This window comes from Pristis pectinata, chromosome X (assembly GCF_009764475.1).
Source record: "Pristis pectinata isolate sPriPec2 chromosome X, sPriPec2.1.pri, whole genome shotgun sequence".
Classification (NCBI taxonomy): Eukaryota; Metazoa; Chordata; class Chondrichthyes; order Rhinopristiformes; family Pristidae; genus Pristis; species Pristis pectinata.
The window spans coordinates 3,408,650-3,429,336 of record NC_067450.1 but is presented as its reverse complement, the minus strand read 5'-3'; the positions used below and the strand labels follow the sequence as shown (position 1 = coordinate 3,429,336).

Below are 20,687 nucleotides of genomic sequence, written 5' to 3'. Positions count from 1 at the left end.
AATCTGGTGCACCTTGGCTGCACTTCCTCCTTCGTAAATACATCCATCGTTGTGTAGGCACACCAAACCTGTATATTCCAGATCAAAAAACAAATTGCTGGAGGAACTCGGAGGAGTGGGCACCATCTGTATGTGGGGGAAGGAATTGTTGACATTTTGGGTTGAGACCCTGCATCAGTCCTGATGTAGGATCTTGACCTGAAACATTGACAATTCCTTTCTCTCCACAGATGCTGCTCGACACGCTGAGTTCCTCCAGCAGTTTGTTTTTTTGCACTATATTCCAGCATCTGAAGTCTCTTGTGTCTCCACTATATTCCAGATGCTGTCTCACCTGGGCTCTATAGAATTGGAGCGAGGCATCTGTACTCTTATCCAAATCCCCTTGCACTACATTAACAATGCATTGCTTACCTTACTAATTGCTTGCTGAACCTGCACTTTAACTTTGTCATCTGTGTACAAGCACACCCAGATCCCTCTGAACACCAACACTTTGAATGTTTCACCATTTACAAAGTATTGTGCCTTTTTTCCACCAAAGTGGATAACTACATTTTTACACAGAATGTGCAGCTGCTCCCATCTATACCCCCTAATGTATGTCATTATCCTCCTCCCAGCCTATGCTGCCACATAATTTTGTATTGGGAAGAAACTTGGATATATTACATCTCATCTACTCATCCGAGTCATTCATGCAGATCGAGAACAGTAGATCCCTGCAGCAGCAAACTGGTCACATCCTCCCAACCCAAAAGTGACCATTTTATTCCTGCTCTGTTTTCTGTCCATTAACCAATCCTTAATCTATGCTGATATATAACCCCCAATACTGTATGTCCTAATTTTATTTAATAAGCCTTTTGTGTGGCATCTCATTGAAGGCCTTCAGCAACTGGTTTGGCCTTGCCTTCTATTAATAACATAAAAAAATTAACAGGTTTATCAAATGTGATTTCCCTTTCATAAATCCACCTTGACTGTGGCCAATCCTATTATTTTCTCAAGTGCACTGTTGCCACTCAGTTAATAGATTCTAACATTTTCCTTCCTATTGTTTATGGGAGCTTGTACATACATTTGCTGAGGCATTTCCTGCACTACAACACTTGGTGTGCTTCATTTAATTTGTAAAGTATTTGGGGATGATTAAGGGCACTATATAAATGCAAGCCTATTTTTGTTTAGGCTCCTTCCCTATATTAAGATTACCCTAAAATGTTGTCCAGATTTTAAAAATACATTAACTTTCCAGTTTCCTCCATGCAGTTAGCCATTGCGTGTTTATCTGCAGGGAAAGAGCATATCAGACCATTCTCATATCTCTTTACAGCAGAAGAATAGAATAGGCAAATTCTGCAAACAGGTGTAGTTTCGGCTTTCTTAGTGTGACAGATTGAAGTGTATACATTTAACTGCAATTCAAGTATTTGTGGCTTAGACAGCATGTTGGTGATTGGTAAAGTCTGTCTGCCATGCAAGGCTGTTTTTGACATGAAGTGTTGTTCCTAAGTTAAATTTTCTGGGAATAGTGTTCAAATATTTCCTCTATGTTTACTTTTGTATTGTCACTCAATTTTTCTAGATAAAGATCCTGCAGGAAAGTAGAGAGGGCCAATATTAAACATGATCTTATTAAATGGGGGAACACGCTCAAGAACCCACTGATGCTAAATGAGGGACCAGTAGCTACAAGTGTTCTTTAAGGCATGACTCTCAAAAGCCTGTTCAGATCATAGCTTTTTTAAAAAAATTTTGTCATTGGTATTCTTGATCATTCAGATATTTCACAAATGCTGCCTAACTTGAACATTTCAAGGTTATACAAACTATTTACTTTTGAGTTGAACTAAAGGAGTCGTTTCTTTAAAGTCATTTTTCAAAAGAGGGAAGACAATTTGGGGTGATGTAAATGCATAGTTACTAATTACTGGTATTGGTTTATTATTGTCACTTGTACCAAGGTACAGTAGAAAAACTTGTCTTGCATACCGTTCGTACAGATCAATTCATTACACAGTGCAGATACATTGAGTTAGTACAGGGTGCATTGAGGTAGTACAGGTTAAAACAATAACAGAGTACAGAGCAAAGTGTCACAGCTACAGAGGAAGTGCAGTGCAGGTAGACAAGGTGCAAGGTCACAATAAGGTAGATTGTGAGGTCAAGAGTCCATCTCATCGTATGAGGGAACCATTCAATAGTCTTATCACAGTGGGATAGAAGCTGTCCTTGAGCCTGGTGGTATGTGCCCTCACGCTCCTGTATCTTCTGCTTGATGGGAGAGGAGAGAAGAGAGAATGCATGGAGCTAGAGCATAATCTGGCCACGCAGTCATGAGTATATAGGGAGTATATATATGAGGCTGCGTCCTCAGCCCTCTAGGGCACCAGTGTTGAGAATAATCGTGCCGGAGATGTTGCTGCCTGTCCTTACTGATTGCAGTCTGTTCGTCAGAAAGTCAAGGATCCAGTTACAGAGGGAGGTGATGAGTCTCAGGTCTTGGAGTTTGGTGATGAGTTTGCTTGGAATACTAATCCATGTAGGCATTAGTTGTGGTTAAGAATATGGAGTGGTTGTAACTTTCCTGGTTAGAATACACAATATATTTTCATTAATCACAGTGTATTAACAAATGAAGAAAGAAGATAACCACTAATTTTTCTTACTGGTATGAGAGGATAGAGTTTCTGACGTGCTGGGACATGGGGGAATGTGACTAATATTTCATAACGCTGAATTATGTACCACAGTGTCAGTTAACTAGGAATCAAAATGATAATTCCACATATTGGTGTATTCGATATTTCTGTTACTACAAGCTCTCATTGATTTATTTTGCCTGTATCTATGGAGAAGGTTGGAGAAACAGAAGTATGCCAGATATGAAATATAGATTCTAAAATCTGCTGATAACCATAACACACACCAACAGTGGAATTTATTGAAATGGTTATGAACGTTTCAAAAAGGTTGCTGATCAATAAAATAACAGCTTCGTCCAGTGTTCAGGGAACTTTCAATAATGCATCTTGTACGTGATAGTTGCATTGCGTGCTATATAATGTGACTGATACAATCCAGTGTGATTAGAATGTTGTTTTGTAGTTGTACATTATGATGCTTTTTTTTCCTCATGTCAGTAATTCTATAGTTTCTCCCTTAAGTTTCAGAAATACATTTTATGAATTCCAGTCTTCCAAAAGTCACATGGCTGTAGATTCACAATAACCCTATTTGTGGTAGTTGCAATGTGTAGTGATGTACCTTACCAATCTATCTGAATGCATAAGAAATCAAAAAAAAACTCTCAAGACCCTTAGTCAGTACTGGGAAGAAAAGAAAATGAAGTTTAGTTTTAAGTTGTAGAGAGGGTGGGGGAGGAAAGGAAAGGACAAAGGTGAGATCAGGATTGCCATGGGATAAACAAAGTGATCTGGTTGATGGGCTAATGAGGACATTTAGAGAGAAATAACACCAACAAATAACATTTAAAGCTGCAAGATGAAGGCAGTTAGAGAGAGAAAACAAAAGAATGTTAAAGCTGCAAAAAGGTAGAGCTATAGGAAAAGCTAGCAGGTCAGGCCTTGCTAATGGAATGAGGAAAATAGGCAATAATGCAGAGTTCAGCCTCTTCAGCCCTTCTGGCCTCTGCAATAATGCAGACTTGCAGAACTCTAGTTCTGATACAAACGGAGAGAGTTGGGAAGTCTGTAATGTGCCCAGACAGAAGATTCAGTATAGTTTCTCAAGCTTGCATCGAGTCCTGATGCAACAGTGCAGGAGGCCACAGAGGTCAGATGGGATGGAGAATTCAAGCTGCAGGCAACTGGAAACAAGTTAGAAATACTTAGCAGGTCGGGCAGCATTTGTGGAAGGAGGAGGATCCTTTGTCAGAACTCTTTGAAGGGTTATTGAACCGAAATGTTAACTGTTTCTCTCTCCATGGATGCTGCCTGACCAGCCTATGTTTCCAGCAGTTTTTGTTTTTATTTCCAGAATTATTACCATCGATAGTTTTTTTTTGATTTTCAGGAAGGTCAGGTTGATGAGCTGATTGAGCACATTTCTAATCCACTTCCCCCATCCTGGACAGCAAGGATAAAGTTCCACTGGTCGTTGCTTTCCACCTCACCTGCTTCTGCATTCAGTGGATCATCCTTCGCGATTTCTGCCACCTTCAATGAGATTCCACCACCAGGCACATCTCCTCCTCTTTCAGCATTCCAAAGGGATTGTTCCTTTTGGGAATCCCTGGTCAGTTCTTCCATCCTTGGAGGCCATTTCCTCTTTATGGATTTTCTGAAGCAACACCTGTCTTCTTACCTCTTCCCTTCCCACTATGCAGGGACCCAAACAGTCCTTCCAAGTGAAGCATCAATTCACTTGCATTTCCAATCTTTAGAGTACTATGTTCAGCACTTACAATATGGTCTCTACATTGGGCCAAATGCAGATCACTTTGTGGAGCACCAGCATTCAGTCTGCAAGGCGAATGCTGAGCTTGCTGTTGCCTCTGACGAAAGGTCGTTGACCTGCAGTGTTAACTCTTTCTCTTCCTCTGCCTGACCCGCTGAGTGTTTCTGGCATCTTTTTTATTTTTGCCTGAATTTATTAGTAGATAAAGAATATGAACAGTAAAATTTAAAAACTCAGTCAGCAAACTCATTATTTTAGTGCAAAATTCAGATTGTCTTGCAATCTGTAATTGCACAATGTTTTAAAGCAGGGATATATTAACATGCTCTTCTACTTAACGCAAGTCACTTCCAGCCTCTGGTCGCTTTTTGACTGCTTTGATTTGTGCTGCGTGCTTTATTGTGGTTGAATAAGTCATTTACTTCAACCATTTGGGTGTTTTGGGGAATACATTACATATTTCTGTCAGTTAGGCCCATAGGATTTTATTAGGCCAAATTCTGTTTTTGGTACCAGAGTACAGGACATTGCAGGGTGACTTTAAGTTCCTATTCTGTGACTGTCCATTTAGCTGTGACAGTCATAAATCAGTGACTTCATAATGCTGTTCAGCAAACACACATTTCACTAATAACCAAAAATTACATAGGAATACAAAAACAGATGCATCATTTATAAACAAATGTATTTCTCTTTCATAAGTGCAGATGTATTTGCAAATTACTCTTTACCTTTTGTGGCATCACATCCTGTTTCTGCACCAAGTGAAACTTTCAGAATCATGAAACTCCATAAATTGTTGCATGATCTCTGCACCTCTTGCATTTGGGACATAACGTTCCTTCAATAGCTGATACTTTCCCTCTATCAAGTTTTATTTCGTACCATTCCATTCACACATTACCCCATTGCCTGTTGCCTTGCATTGGTTTCGGTTCATCAATATCTGAATTTTGAAATTCTCATCTTTTTATTTACAAATTCTTTTAGTGTCTTGCTCCTCCCTGGCTCTGTAACCTCTTGCAACCATCCAGGTTCTCTGCATTCCTTCAGTTCTGGCCCTGATCCTTGATTTTCTTTGCTCCACTATTGACAACTGTACTTCTAGCTATCTTGCCTCAAACCTTTAGTGTTCCCTAGAAAAACAAAGGACCGCAGATGCTAGAATCTAGATGAAAAACACGATGCTGCTGGAGGAACTCAGCAGGCCAGGAAGCATCTGTGGAGAAAAGCAGGCGGTCAACGTTTCGGGTCAGGAAGCTTCTTGAGTCCTGAAGAAGGATCCTGACCCGAAATGTTGACCACCTGCTTTTCTCCACGAAAGCTGCTTGGCCTGCTGAGTTCCTCCAGCAGCATCGTGCTTTTCATCTAGATTCCAGCATCTGTGGTCCTTTGTTTCTCTATAAAAAGTGGGGTGTTTGCTGAAGTAACGTTTAGTGTATTTTAATTCAGTTTGGCTCTGACTACCACTTGTACTTGCTTTAGCTTCCAGTATATTTTTCCAGCAATTGTTCAGTTTCAGTGCATTATAATTTGGTCTCATGGTACCTTGTTAATTGGAAGGGACACTCGATTGGAAATGGGAAACTTTTGTGGTTGCTATCCTGTTATTTCCTTTGAACCGTTCATATCCTATTCTTTCTGAACTTGCACGGTTTGACGCCTTGTATAATTGTTAACATGCGTATGTGATTTGCGGGGCAGGGGTGGCGATATGGAGGCGCCATTTTGCAACCGGCTTCTCAGGCCGCCTCTTTCTCCGCTTTGCTTACAAAATGGCGCCTGAAACTATTGCGCCTGATCGGCGGGTAAATTCACCAATGGGAACGGCCGCCTTCCCTAGAAATTCCGCCCTCCTCCAGACCTTCGTGTTGATGAGGTCCGAGTTGATTTCATCGTCAATTGTTTTCAAAGGCCGATTAAATTTCGCACAAGTTGAGGCTGTGTGGAGGTAAGACCCAGAGCCCTTGGATTTCTCTCTGGCGCTGCCGTTTCCTGTAACTTGTAATCCTTCTGTTGAACATTGCAGTTTAGGAAATCGATGGTGCTCCAGCTCTTATCCTCGCCCTGTTATTCATCCTTGCTCGACAATTTGTGATTCCAACCGGGAGCCGCTGCTGTGGAGATTTTAATTGACGCGAGGTTCAGAATATTTAATGGGTTGACTTCATTGTCTACCACGAAATTAGTTGTTATACTCTGACCACCCAGAATAGAATGTTTAAACCTTTCCAACGAGCAAGTTGCTTTGGAAAGGAGACTTTATCTGGCGCCACATCAAAGGCAATGAACTAATTTACAATGCACTTCTGAACTATGTTCTTACAGATTAGTTACTTTGAAAGCCATTGTATTATAGTGTATATCAACTATTCATATTTTATATTTTTAAATCGTTATCAGACTAAAGTCTGTAGAACACATTATTAAAGTATTGAATGTACTTTGCTCAAAACTGCTGGTGATATCAGTGTTCTGGAGCATGCTGGAGTTAGTCAAAACTGTTAATGCATATACAGCAAAGAGAGTAATGTTGCTAAAAATCCGTGTAATTGAGTTATACCAACTAGAACGTCCCACTTCTGATCTAGATGAGATGGTCTTAGTTAAAGTGGGATTAAAACTAAACTGGATATATATGAGATAAAGCGGGGCTCCAGTACTGATTTGTTATGGAGTGACTAGATTTCAAACTTGGAGGTTTATGTCTGAGAGAAGTGGACTTTGCTATGACCTAGTCCTGGTGGTATTTTGCCCATCGTTCTGAAGATATGTCGCTAAATTTGCTGGTGTTGTGCTTGACTTTTCCCCTGGTGTCTGTGTCAATTTTTAAAAGTTGAGCATTCCAGCATTATTTAACTTTAGAGCCCTAAAATATTACTTCCACTTTGCACAGTTATCTTTTTTTTATTTATAGGCGTCCCATTAGGTTTTTTGTTAATATGCCTAATGCCAGCACTTTGGTCATTTTTTTTTTCCAGAGAAAATCCAAAATGACAAATGTGTGAGCAACACACAAAAATGCTGGAGGAACTCTGCAGGTCAGGCAACACCTATGGGGAGAAATGAACAGTCGACGTTTCTGGTTGAGACCCTTCATCGGGACTGGAGAGAAAGAGGGCAGAAGCCAGAATAAAAGGATGGGTGGAGAGGGATGAGCACACTGGTGGGTGATAGGTGAATCCAGGTGAGAGGGAAGATAAGTAGGTGGGAGAAGGGGGGAAAGTGGGAATGATATGAGAAGCTGAGGGGTGATAGGTGGAAGAGGCAAAGGGCTGAAGAAGGTGGAATCTGATAGGAGAGGACAGTGGACCATGGAATAAAGGGATGGAGGTTTCTCCCAGCTTCTCATCATTCCCACCCCTATCTTCCTCCCTCACCTGGATTCACCCAATCACCTGCCAGCTTGTGCTCCTCCCCCTCCCTCCACCCTTTTATTCTGGCTTCTGCCCTCTTTCTTTCCAGTCCCGATGAAGGGTCTCGGCCAGAAATGTTAACTGTTTGTTTTCCTCCATAGATATTGCCTGACCTGCTGAGTTCCTCTAGCATTTTTTGTGTGTTGCTCCAGATTTCCAGCATCTGCAGTTTTTCTTGTGTCAACAAATGTGTGAACTTGATTTTTGACCACCAACTCTTTCTCCACTCCCTCCACAATATTGCAGATCACTTTGACTCTCCTTCCCACTTCTACACCAGTTTGTCTATCCTCTGCCTTCTCCATTGCTACAGAGAGGCAAAATACAAATTGGAAGGACAGTATGTCATATTCTGCTTGGGTAGCAAACAACACAGTGGTATGAATATTGAATTTTCTAATTCCATCATCCCCTCCCCATCTGACTCACTGCAGCCTCTCTTCCCCCCCCCCCCCCCAGTCTACTGGCAACCTTTCTTGTTCCCTCCTGGTTCAGATGCAGGATCTCGTCTTGAAACGTGGACTTGCACCTTTTGCCTCCACAGATGCTGATTGACCCGCTGAGATCCTTGCGTGTTCTGTTGTTAATGGCAAATTACTAACCTCTTTCAACACCTTTGCTGTTCAAATTAATCCCAAATTGGGTTGTTGGCAGTTTTCCTTCCTTTTACAATCCAAGTTAAGTAATCAATTATAGATGATAAAATCTGCAAATGCTGGAAGTCTGAAATGGGTCATGCAGCGTCTGTGGAGAGAGAAACCGTTAATTCGCATTGGATTAGTTGATTATCATCGTTAATGGTGGTTGAAAGGTCATTGACTTGTAAAGCTAAATCAGTTGTAGATATTGGGTTATATATAGTTATTCAGCACAGAAACGGACCCTTCGGTCCACCATATCCATGCTGACCATCAAGTCCCATTTTGTACTAATTCTATTGACTAGCACTTTGGTATCTTGGTGATTCAAGTGCTTATCCTGGTACTACTTTAAATGTTAAGACTAGGAATCTATCTAATTTGGAAAATTCTGCTCCTTGTGCCATTTTAAAGATCCACATAGATCTTGTATGCACAGTATTGTCTCTATGATTTGGGCATAGTTGTGGCTTTTTGGATGATCACCCTTAATAGCAAGGGATGGGGGGCAGTAGGCGAGTACCAAGAGTAGAAGCTAATGATGCCATCAAGTTGCTTGATGAAGGCATTGGAAGAGGCTGATTGGGATGAGTGCTACCTTTCAGGAGAGATATCATAAAATACACCAGAATGTTTTGGTGAAAAATTGTATTTATTTTTATTGCTGTCAGTTGAGCATTTCTCCTTGCTTTAAGACAAAACGTTAAGTTGTCTTGTCCATTGGTGAGACATTAGCAAATCCAATTTCTTTACACGGTCCCATTATCTTTGGGGGATAGGGGCACAGACTCCACAGATAAGCACAGATACCACAAAGGTTCTGTCCTTTGTACCAGTACATGTTCCTCCCCCAAGTAAACATAAGTATGCCCTAAAATATTCTAGAAGTTTTAACATGCATTAATAAACATTGGAGCATTTTAAATGCCTAAAAGGGCATATTAGCTAACAAATATTTGAAGGTATTTATACTTGTAAGCAGTTATAAGTTTGAGCAGTGCACAGCAGGGAGCTACTTGATGCAAGTGGTCTGGAATCTGAGCACTGTGTGTATATATGGTTATCAATGTGTACACACATATAGATACATCTGTTTCAAAAATGAGATGAGGCCTGAGGTTGATCTTGTGGATTGGCAGATAAGCAAATCAGTGGATAATGACGACTGAGAATAGTCAAAGACCCACCAGTCTTGATCATAGCAGAGTAAGGGATATTGATGCTAGTAAAATTTTCTTAAAGTGGGTACCAAACATTTCAAATGACTATTTATGACCAATTAATGTAAACCTGTGAATAATTATGGAAAATACATCCTGTATTATCTACATATGTTGTGGCTATTGGTTGGGAAGTTCTAAACAAAAAGGATGTTCTCTGGTGTTCTCTACTTTTTGTTCTTCCTGCACAACAGTTTTGCTCCATTACATGAACTGATTTGTCATGATGTCACAAGCGGTTGAGGACATGGGAGCAGCATCCCAGCCCCAGTGTCTACACCAGAAGTTCTGAAGACATTTAATGCATATTTTGGGTATTGAATAAAATTTGGGAAGTATTCCTCTGCATCTGTGTGCATTTGATCCATTTTCGTACTGGCTATTATATGGCCTTCGGAATCCATGTGTACATAGTCTGATAAAATTCTAGGACTTGAGTAGTTAGTATGAATTATATTTCAGATTGCATCCCTGAGATGAAAATGAGAATGGTGGTTCACAGGACAGTTTAGGAGCATTGATGCCAGGCTGTCTAGGAGGCACGGTAGCGTAGCGCTTTACAGCGCCAGCGACCTGGATTCAATTCCCGCCACTGTCTGTAAGGAGTTTGTATGTTCTCCCCGTGTCTGCGTGGGTTTCCTCCAGGTGCTCCGGTTTCCTCCCACATTCCAAAAAAGACGTACAGGTTAGGAAGTTGTGGGCATGCTATGTTGGCGCCGGAAGCATGGCGACATTTGCGGGCTGCCCTCCAGAACACTACGTAAAAAATGCATTTCACTGTGTGTTTTAATGTACATGTGACTAAAGATCTTATAAATAGCTTAACTTGAACCAATTTGACAAAGATTTTTGGGGGATTGGAAATTTTGAGGAACGTGACCAGACAGGGAATTGAGGGATGTAGACCATGCACAGGCAGATGTGATTAGTTTAGATTGGCATCACGGTTGGCACAGACATTGTGGGCCAAAGGACCTATTCCTGTGCTGTACTTTTCTATGTTCTATATATCAATTACATGACATACTGTTGAAAACCTGAGAATCTGAGGGATGTTGCTTTTAAGACTGCCTTTATAGGGGGGAAATATTGTTCTGTAGTTCTGTTCACAGCATGCTGTTCCTAAGGACATGCACAACAGATGGGATAGAGGTGGTGATAGCAGGTATTGGGTAAGGAATATAGAAACCTTTTTTAAGAAAAAGCTTGAAGTAAACGCCAATGGAAAATGAGTGATCTACAGTTTAGTATTGTGGAAAGGTAGTAGTCCATAAATAAGGATGTTATTGCCTTTGTAAGAGGTCTTTATTTGGTTTCACTGCCATTTAGGCACTGGATATAGAAGCACCACGTTGATTGTGTGAATGTGGGAAAAGTTTTAACGTGCTACTGCTTGCACTGCGTTAAAGTGGCAAATGTTAAATTTACTGAATGAAATCTTGATTTTTAATAATGTGAAGATGGGAGTCAGTACAATCCTGTCAATATTAAGAATGACCATTGCAGTCACTAGAAGTGGCGCATATTCCATTTGGGTTTGCTTTTGCTATTTTGATTTGGGCTGTCAAAAGCGATGTCTTTGCATTTTTCTGTTCAATAGTGTGGAAGGATTGGTTATGATAAAAATTTCAGAGAACATCTGCACTCCAGATTTAATCCAAAAGCAGCAGGCTGGTTAAAAATCTTATTGGAAAGCTATTGATAGAGAATTGGTGCGTTTTCTAAAACGATACATGTTAAACTGTCTGACTCAAATGAACGTTTGATGTTGGGCATTGAGTGGCAATGGGCAGACTTCACTGTGTCTGCCGGCAAAGGCGTTTGTGTTGCATTTTTTTTAGTCTGGAGTTTCTCTTGGCTCGGAGGACCAGGTTTGATGCTCTTTGTCACGAAGTTCCCCTTGACTGGGAGGACTTGCGTAGAGCCTCTTTGTGTCGGAGCTGTGAGGGAAGGAGCTGAGGCGAGCCGGACTGAACTGTGCTGTATAGGTAAACCCATCCCTGGTTTGTGAGTTTCATACACGTTACATTTCGGGTTCGGTGGCATTATCCTAGGATTTCAGTGCGTGTTCCTTGTACGGACAGGGTCCGGGTTTGTTTGCGGGCCGGGAGTCATTTTAATTTGTAGCAGGAAGTCGAGGCCTAAAGGCGCCATTACAGCCTGAAATCCAGGGAGCGCGTTAGTGAGGTGGTTGTTGCAAACAGCTGGAGTCCGGAGGGATTGATCCGTGCTCGTCAAATATATGGCTAGAAAAATATAAACCATAAAAGATGAAATCCACCATCGAATAAAGTGCGTTACTTGGTTGCGTGGCACGCAGGATACAACCAGCCGTTTGTGTGGGGGAGGGGCAAAGAATACTGTTTGATGTTTTTTTAAACACATTTATTGCTTGTACTTATTTCAAAAATGTTTTGGTTCCGTTTAATCTTTCACGGAAGACTAGAATTGCAATTGTTTGTGCTCAGTTGCTCCAGTTGGAGTGTGAGGGAAGGTATGTGCGTTTGGATATTTACTCGTATATATTTAAAGGAGTGAGTAGTATTCTAAATGTGTTCGTTCTCTTGTTTGTTTTAACCTTTTTGACTAGCTCTTATTACTTCAACAGTTTGCACTTTGAGTGAGGATTTGCTTTTGTGTTCACGTGTATTGTTTCCCGACGAAGAAAGTGGAGGCCTAGTGGCCTTGTGTGGAAAACATGGTAGTAAATTGAAGTGTACAATCCAGGAAGTGTTACATTGCTGTAACTCGTATAGCAAGTACAGAAGTGCTTTGAATCACATACTTTGAAGTGCAAATGTTTACTATTGCATCGTTAGGAAATGATAACTTTTTAATAAAAAAAAACTAATGCCCCACCTTTGGAAGAAAATAGTATGCAGAATTAAATGAATGGAAGGTCAAACTTGCAATCATGGAAACGTCTGGTTTTGGCTGTTTGATATGCTTGGCTCAGAACTACCTGGAGTATCTTATTTGAGCTAATCTTCACATTCTAATGAAAAAAAACTTGCAGTTGCTTGAAGTCTACAGTCGCATTTTTGAGGTCACGTGGCTCTTGTTGAAGTCTACTGCTGATTTCCATGGAAGCGCATGCGTTAGTCCCAATTATTACAGGCTAGTTCAGTAGTGAACCTGTGAATAGAGTTCATGCTGGTGAAATTTTTCCTTCGCAAGTGAAATGAGTACTGCTTTAGCTAGGCTAGTTGTATAAGGTTTATAGTTCTGTGTAAGTTGTGAGCTAGGCTGGCACTGTTTGGAGATCATACTTTTTTTTTTGCATACATTTTCATGATTGTCTCCTGAATACATTTTAAAGAAATGTTCTAATGGCACATCAGGAAGTGATCTGTTCTGGCATGGCCCACACAATCTGAAAAAGAAGTTGGAAAACTTCATGATCCAGAAAACGCAGAGCACTTTTTTTGCGCGCACCTCACTTATGGATCTGACATTCATACGTGACTTATGTTTTTTCCTTGTGCAAGCAAAAATATTGCACAGATTTCTTTGCTAACTGACACTTAATTTTGCTACTGCGGCCACTCTAATTTCAATGTTTTATAGAATGCGCAGCAGTTACTTTGTAAACAATCGCTCATTCTCTGTAAAGACCTGCCTTTTTTTTTCTTTTGCAGTTGCTTGCGTAGCGCCTTGGCTAAACAGCGCAGAAATAATCTATAAAAATGCCAGATAACGGCACCGAGGAGGCTGGCCCCAGTACAGATGATATTTGCCGTGACTTCCTGCGCAACGTCTGCAACCGCGGTAAGCGCTGCAAGTTCCGCCACCCAGACGCTAATGAGATGTCCACCCTTGGCCTTTTATCTTCTGATCTACCCGTTAATAAAGGTGAGATTCCGATCTGCCACGACTATCAAAAGGGTGACTGTCAAAGAGGGCCCAAATGTAAATTCCTGCACGTAAAGCGCGACGAGTATGGTTATGAAAACCAAGGTATGGCGCACAGCCAAGTGTTTTCTCCCTTGGCACGCAGATATGACCGCTATGATGACCTCTACTCTAGAGGTTATGACGCTGACCACTACGATGGCTACGACGCCCACATGAAGAGGAGGAGGATGGAGGGCATGGGGTTCGAAGTATACGACTACGGCATGCAAAATCCAGGCGCAGCTGACTATCGGTTTCTGAAGGAAGAGAATCTCATGCTCCAAAAGCGCGTTGAGGATCTCCAAAAACAGGTGTCAAACCTGATGGCCACCAATGAGCTCCTTTTGGAGCAGAATGCAAATCTCCGCAACCAAGTGAAGATGGGAATGATGACTCCCATGACTCCCATGACCCCCATGACCTCCATGACAGCTATGACCCCCACACCCACTGCAACAGCTGGGAGATTCACCACCCAGTGACATGGAGTTGATCACCTGAGAGAGGTGTGACTCCTTTAAATATTTGTTTTGTCACTTCAGTATACTAATAAAAGAAACCTATGTAGTTTGTCAGATCTGAGAAGGTTGTGCTGGGACTCTGCTTTACAGATGCAAATATGCAAATTTACAAATTGACCTATAAGACCATGAGCTCAATTGATACTAGGCAGTTTTACAATACCACTACTTTGAATTTATAAATAGTGGTGGGAGGGGGAGGAATGGGGGTGGACAAGGGAGGATGGTTAAGTTGCTGTGCCACTTCTAACATTGGTGAAGTAAGAGGACGTATCAAAAATTCTGATATTTGTTCATGATATCTAGATTCACTGTAATGAACACTTCAGTCATTTTGAATAATTTAGCTTTCTCCACCCTCTCCCTCCACCCACCCTCCTGACATTTAAAAATAGTAATGGGAGAATCATGGAAATATTTAACCAAAATGCAGGAGGAAGGTGTTCTAATCCAGTAAGCTATCTTCTAAGTGACATATTGTGGAAAATTCTCTGTCCTTTGACTTGGTTATGGCCATTTTGTGCACAAATTTGAGAGTATCTGGTCACCTCTCACTGTTTGCGCATTTTGCTTTTCTGGAAACCTTGTGTTGCAAGATTTTAGACACATGCTAGATTTGGCTTTGGCAAAGCATAGTGGCAGAAATGGATATGAATTAAGTGGCAAAATTAGCCATTAATTGAGCCACCTGTACTGCAAAGCTTTCCAGTGTGTGTTTGTATTGTGAGATGCCTTGGTATGTGTTGCAAGCTATAACAGTCCTGGGTACTGAAGGCTGTATAATTCTGGATCATTGTCCTGATTTATTTGCCATCTAAATCTGGAATACAGCCTTTAATACACCTATATCAATCAATGTGTAGCTGCCTCCTATGTATCTGTTCTCCATGTGACTGACATTTGTGAAAACTAAGTCAATCATTTGCCAGCCAGCTGACTCTTAATTTGGCTAAAGCCACAAGAAACGAGGCATTTTTGATGCTGTGTATGGTGGGGGGGGTATTGTTGGGTTGGTGGTCCTTTGGTCTTTGGAAATCTGTATTGTAGTGGGGTTTTTTTTTGCATTGGTGGGAACCCAGGACCACTGCATGGCACGTCATAGTTTTTCCTGCTACTTTTCTTGCATTGCTTTCTACTTTAAAACTCAAATTTAAAATAGTTGAATGAGTGTAGATATTAGTTGCCATGTTTTCAGTGGACTCTGAACAGAGAATCCTGCCTGCTTTTAGTAATTCTCCAGCTATCATGTATAATTTTTAACTTTTCTCTTCACTCTTCTGTTCTTGGGGGTGGGGGGGGGGGCACACTTTGGTTCCAAACCTCTGAAAATCCTGATCCTGCACTGGCTGTTGATTGCAGAAGATAAACCTGCATAAATCCTCTTAATTCTCTTCTCTCCTCCTGTTTGAAGAAGCACCTGGTCTTCACTCAACAGGTTCAGCTGGAAATGGTGGACAGACAAATCCCCAGTGCTACAGAACTTCTAATTTCCCTTGTCCGCATTTCCTTCCCCTTTACATGCCTTCTCAAGCTGAGGGAATATAGTACAGAATTGTGAAATGCAATTTGGTATACTACCACTAGGTATTAGTGTTGATAGATATCAAGCTAATATTGCAGTTACCACGTACTTTTGGAGTTCCTTTCTGATAATCCAGGAGTGCAATCCATGAATGTTAATTATATAACTGGTAAATGGTGCATCATAGTTCAGTGTACAGTGGAATCCTGTTTGTAATAGGTGGACAAGATAAATTAGCTTATTCATCAGGCCTGCAGAAATGACTATTACAAGTCAGTAATGATTTGGTACAACAGGAATCTGCTTATTGTTACATCTGAATCAAATTTGATTGTGCAGCCTCTTTCATTTCCTAAAATCACAGTGCTTGCGTATCACTGTTGCTATTTTTTTTAGATTCTTGCACTGAAATGTTGATACTATTTATAGTCATACCTGGCATCAGTGGTTTAGGACTCTGGCATTCATATATCCTTTGTTCTGGTATTTGAATGTACTACATGGGTTTAGTTTTTCCAAGTTAAAGCTTGGGGTCTGCCTTTTAACAGTTAACATTTTCTCCTCCACCCTGCACACCTAAATATTTAGGCATTACCCAAGCTGCAGTTCACTGGGAGCAGGGTAGGAGCAGTTACTGCTTTATGGATAGTCGTCAATTATTGTTGACCCTTTCAAGTCAAACGAACCAGAGTGTCACAAACAATACATTTTCTTTTCCTGGTTAAAACTTCCAGGCTAGAATGGGTACACCACAACAGGGTTAAAGATTTGGAAGAAACAAAGCAGTCAGGTTTCTTGGGGTAGTACCACGGCGAGACTTGTTTCTTTATAACTTAACACAGACACAACCATAATCGGCCACACTTTTTTTAAATGTATAAGGGAATTGTGCTAGGTTCAGTGTAACCATGGAGAGGTCCATGCATCTGGAAAATGTTCATATTCCAGGAAAATGAGATTACCTTGCAGTACTGCAATAGTTAGTGTTCTCATCCTATCTGCTATTGATCTGAACTGCATTTTTTTTTGTTCCTTCAACTTGAATTCTGGTTTTCACTACTGGTCTTGCTAATTAGTTTTAATTTTTTTAATTTCAGAATTTAATGTTTTTGATTTTACTGTACTACCAAAACACACTGTTTCCTACATTGGACTTTGCAGTGAAGTGGTTATTAAAATGGAGTAATGAACACTTCGGTTGCTATTTGGACATGCCAATAAAATGGGAAACTATAGTTTCATCTAATGCGCTGGAAAGGTTTAATGGTACAGTACATGTATAATGTGTATATATTGATTGCTACATAGTTCTTTGCTATGGTTAATGCTTTTCTATGCGATTACATGTAGAGTGTTTTCCCATCGTTAATCGTTCCACTGATGCAGACCTCCAGGACAACAGAACCTATACAGTCCTAAACTAAGTGTACTTTGTTTTATTGTAGATCTTTTAAAACAAAAAAATGTGTTCACCTTCATTTCTATGAAAGTCTGTTGAGTGTATAACAATAAAACAAATTTTCATTTGTGTATTGTTTTGTATTCCTTGTGTTTATAGTGCAAACTTCAGTAGATTGACATTTTTTTGTAACCAGATGATGCAGTGAGTTAAAACACTTCACCTCTGACACAAATTATAAATTCAACTCGGCCCAAGTTAAATAACTTTTTTAAAAAAAATGTGCTCAACATCGGGAGGTGACAGCTCCTTTTGATCAAACTGTCAATTTGTACTTTTTAGCTGTTAAATCATCTGGTAGGAATTCATTTTGGCTGTGGCAGTGAATTAAGAAATGGCTGCCACATACAATGCACCTTGCCTGTTAGCTCTCCTTGCCAGCACTGTTTCCTTTTGTGTGTGATTTTAAATGTAGAAGTGTATATATGATTCAGTAAAAATGAAATCATGGAGAGATGTTCAGAAAGGGTTTATCTTGGAAAAAGCATGGAATAGAAGCAGGTGAGTTGTTGGGCTGATTTTTTTTGCACTGGAAGTGTGTCATAAGTCCTATCTATTGAAATACTGTTTGTGCCAGTTGTTTTGGAAGATAACAACTGAGACCTCATTATATTAAAAATCCCTTATTCTGTCATTTGATCCAAATGACTCAACAAGATGATCTTATCCTTGACATCCATGTGCGCACTTCCAGTGGAAATCTTGATAAGGTGTGGAAATCTTGTCTTTTTTCATCATAAGTTGGGATGCTGTGGCATATTGGGGAGCCACTTTTACCATAGCTAAGATTAGCAAACACTGAGCAGGCTAATCCTCACAGCTAAACTTGCTGGATTGGCAGCAAATTTGATTGCATTTTTAACAAAAGTTACAAAGCTACAAACAGGAAATTGAGTGGTAATTATTTTTATAATTATCCACAATACGGTTATGTTTTAAGGAATATATTTAGAAATAAATTTTGTCTGATAGATTTGTAACAGGCAGTTTGTCTTATTTGCCAACATGTCTTAAGGAATGAATGTTGCTTGCACTAAACATTTGAAATAATGGAAATGGTAGGATCAATGATATGAAGTAGGTTAGATCGACTTTTCAACCTCTTGGGACTTGGGCTCAAGTTCATCTTTACTTGATGTTACCAAAATCATTTGAAATTAGTGGGTGCAAGGTCTGTTGTGAACTTTATTTTAAATTGTGGGCGTGGCTGGTAAAACTAACGTTTATTGGCTATCCTATGTGGGTTTATTCTCATTCCATCTCAGTCTTTCAGCAAACTTTTATTCCTCTTCTGTACTGTAGTTTCCTTTTGAAAACATACAAGCTATTTATTTCAACCATTTCTGTGCTCATGAGATCCACATTTCTGTATTGAACTAAATATGCTTTATTTATGGCCTCTGTATTTTTGCTCACTGCACATCCACCTTGTCCAAACCATGTATATTTGTGCCACTTTTTAAAAAATCTCTTCCTGACAGCTATAATCTCTCTGTTCTGGTAACATCATTCTAATTTTTTCTTTCTTGTATTTTCATGCCTTTTTTATAGTACAGGCTCAAAACTGTGCCTGGCCATTACTTTTGAATCCTGGAAATGCATTGATAGCATTTTTAAATTGATTTGCTGGCCAGTTGCTGCTTGTAACAATCTCATCACCTGTATTGCTCTGCTCTTTTGCCCAGTTAATTGCTTGTCTGTTAGCTGATGCTTCTGCTTTTCTCCTAATATGCCAGAGCTCCCTGTTAAGGTATTATTGCCACTTAGTTGCTAGTTTTTCTTTTTAATGTTATCATGTGTTGCAGATTTTCTATTATTGATTGGTTAGGTTGTGGGTATCACTTGTTGCAGTTATTGCCCATTCCTGAACTGGGTCTTGCCCTCTTGGTAGGGCAGTTAAGAGTTGACTACATTGCCATGGGTTTTGCATCACGCAGACCATATCTGTATGGATAACATTTCCATCCCTGTAGGGCATCAGTGATCTAGATAGACTTCTAAATCCCAAATTATTCATGTGAATTATGAATAAGTAGTCCTAGCACTGATACTTACGGCACACTGCTTTCTACAGTCTGAATAAAGATGTTTTGTTCTCTATGCTCCACCTTGGGACAGGGATAAAAGGTAATTGCTTAAAGCTGTTAACCTTTGGCCACCTCAGAAGGTAGTTAAGCATCAACCTCATTTACATTGGACTGGGGTTGCATATTGGCCAGATCAGGCTTAATATTAATTTCTCTAAAAGGCATTAATTTTGCAACTATCTTGGCAACTTCAGAAGACCATCTTTTTATTTTCCATGTTTTCTGAAGTGAATCTTGGTGCCATGATGTGATTTCTAGTTTTCCTGTTTATTGGCTCAAGGCTTTGTATTTCTAGTCCAGTTCCTAAAAAAAATTGCCTAACTATATTCATTTTATTAAACCAGTATCAAAAGTATGGTACCAGGTGCTGCTCGTTGTATCTTTGATATAATTTTGTTAGAAAAATTCCAAAAGGTGAAGCATTGTCTAATGCTATTAACTTTGTGATTGGATATAAGAGGCATTGCAGTGAGTGTTCACGTGATTGAATGAGGTTTTCATTGCTCCCTTTAGTGTACTGGAGAATACACATGCATTTGGAATACAGTGCAGTTTGCATGTCAAAATGAAATTAACAGTGAAAATCTAGATAACGCTATACATCATTGTAAGTAATAAAGCAATTGATACTGTGCCACAGAAGCGCATGATGAGGGATAGTACGATTCAGCTTTGTTTTCCCAACTTGGGAAGTTTTTCTTGGCGACACAGATGAAGGGTCTTCACTTGAAATATTGACTGTCCATTTCCCTCCGTAGATGTTGCCTGACCCACTGAGTTCCTCCAGTGCTTTGTGTTGCTCAAGCTTTTCTTGGCAATTGAAAACTGGCTCCCTTTCTCTTCAAAGGATTGCTAGGTTGTGATTCTCCAACTGCCAATCACATTTTAGTGCTTGTGCAAAGTAGACATTGGCAAGATATGTCCTGTAAACCTCTGATATCATACCTAGTGGGAAAATTTAAAGAAGCCTCTTTGCTGCTGTCAAAAGTCTGCACTGAAGAATATGAAGGTTATTATTACACCACCTCTTCTAAAATCTTAGTGTTAAGAGGCACCAGAGGCTACATTAATGATGGATCATATGACTTAAAAGCCCTTTAATGGAAAGAACATTGTGTAGTTTCTTGCTGCTCATGCAGGAATTTTAATTTAGTAGTGCCCCTCCTTGTTCTGAGTTGGTCCATACATTTGAGTTTGTTCAGCTGAAATACTGATGACACAGCTAAGAATAGTCATAATAACTGATTGGCAATGCATTAACAATATTGTTTTAATCAAACCTACACAACTTTTTGATTTTGATTATTCTTTTGACGTGTACTTTCTAAAGGAAATGTTACACATGAGTTTCTAGAAGTATTTTATGCTCTTTGATGTTCCTAAAATTTTAGCCACTTAATCCTGCACTTAGAATTTCCCCCTGTATGTTTCCTTTGCAATCTTCCTCTGAGCATGCAAAGGCTGTGGTGGATAAAGTGGCATTTTTTTTAAAAAAAGGCTGAAGAGAA

The 20,687-nt window shown here is 40.0% G+C and overlaps 1 protein-coding gene across 9 annotated transcripts in view; it reads left to right on the top strand.

The window, feature by feature from the left end:
• Positions 1–20,687, top strand: part of LOC127566974 (zinc finger CCCH domain-containing protein 10-like) — a 101,352-nt gene that overhangs the window by 41,391 nt on the left and 39,274 nt on the right. For 2 of the 9 annotated variants that reach the window (XR_007955815.1, XR_007955810.1), the window contains exons 1-2: positions 8,294–11,684; positions 13,335–13,548. The exons of 2 other annotated variants lie outside the window; for them this stretch is intronic. The gene's annotated coding sequence lies outside the window, so the exon portion shown is untranslated. Of the gene's footprint in view, positions 1–8,287; positions 11,704–13,334; positions 13,549–13,693; positions 17,166–20,687 lie in introns of those variants that run through there. 5 more of the 9 variants (XR_007955813.1, XR_007955814.1, XR_007955818.1 and 2 more) reach the window with 4 other exon arrangements.